Source organism: Orycteropus afer, unplaced genomic scaffold (genome assembly GCF_000298275.1).
Source record: "Orycteropus afer afer isolate SDZICR_OR568_19922 unplaced genomic scaffold, OryAfe1.0 scaffold01554, whole genome shotgun sequence".
Classification (NCBI taxonomy): Eukaryota; Metazoa; Chordata; class Mammalia; order Tubulidentata; family Orycteropodidae; genus Orycteropus; species Orycteropus afer.
Window position 1 is genome coordinate 56,999 of NW_006923141.1, and position 1,411 is coordinate 58,409.

At 51.2% G+C, this 1,411-nt stretch overlaps 1 pseudogene; it reads right to left on the bottom strand.

Moving 5' to 3' along the window:
• Positions 1-409: 409 nt before the first annotated feature.
• On the bottom strand, positions 410-968 carry LOC103213311 (annotated as a pseudogene).
• Between the last annotated feature and the right edge of the window lie 443 nt (positions 969-1,411).

Below are 1,411 nucleotides of genomic sequence, written 5' to 3' on the forward strand. Positions count from 1 at the left end.
ACCACTTCACCCACCCTACCCCACCCAACCCCACCCTACCTCACCCCATCTTAACTCACACCACCCCACTTCACCTTGTTTATAAGGAGAAATTAATTTTGTGTTTTCCAGCCTCACCTAAAATGCCATTTCCCTCCCTCCATCCTGAGAGTTCCCAAGTTCCATGACTGGGTGGGATGTGTCCTGAACATCTGCTTTGGGATTTGCCCTGTTTTTATAGTTTGGATTGCTCCACACCCAATAATGGCCAGGAAACATTTATTTAATTCTGATACCAACTCTTTATTGGGAGAAAGGGTAGACTTTAAAGAAAGTAAAACGAGAAGAGAATGGTGATCTAACACCAGGACACTTGCCTAGAACAGGAAGTGACAGAAGTCACCCGGGACCACGTTTGTGTGGCTCAGGCTCAGTTCTCCTTGTCACTGTCGCTGTCGCTGGTGCCCAGCGTCAGCTTGTGGAAGCGGTACTCAGCCAGGCTGGTGTCCTCCTGGGCACGCAGGATGCTCACATGGCTGTCCAGCTCCTTGATAGTCCTCACTTCCTTGTGCAGAAAGTGGATCTCCAGGAGGCCACACAGCTGCATGTCGTCCATGTTGTGGGCTAGCCAGTACAGGCTCAGGAGGCTCTGGTTGAGAGTCTGCTCCAGATGGAAGGCGAACTCCATGGCGTTGAGTCCGCTGCCCTACTCATCTGCAGCAGGCCTATCGATGTCTCCGAGATGGACGCGGCCCCCCGCGCTGGTTCTGCAGGGCCAGCAGCTTCTCCGTGTGCTCATGCTTCTCACGCCAAAGGCCCAGAAAGTAGGTGGCGAAGTTCTTCAGGCCCACATCTTCTTGGTCGAAATGGTAGGCCATAGAAAAGTATACAGAGGATGCATAGAGCTCAAAGTGGATCTGCCAGTTGATGGCAGCCTCACACTCCTGGTGGTAGTTCTGATGCACTTGCGAAGGGGCCGTTGTCATGGCAGGGGGCAGAGACCAGTCTGAGGCACCTCGTAACAGGGACTTCCAGGTTTTCCAAGACAGCTGAGGACGGAGGGCTTCTCTCAGGAGGCAGGCTGGCACGAAGACTGTGATCTGGACTCAGAACACAGCCCTCAGACGACGCAGCTCAGACGGTTGGTATCAGACCCTAAGGAGCAGTCGGGACCCGAATGAGGTAATCTGTCCTTCAAAGTGTCTTTAGTCTCCTCTGGGCTATGACAGTTTTGAGGAGTAGTGGTCAAGTATTTTGTCTCCCAATTTGGAATTCCTGGTAAGTTTTTCATGATTCACCTCGCCTTCTGTTTGTTTTAAATACCACCAAGGTGAACTGCGCTACTCATCACATTATATGCATGATTTTTCACTGATGATGCCCACCTGCATTACCTGGCCAAGTTCATGTTTACCAGATTTATCCTATGTAA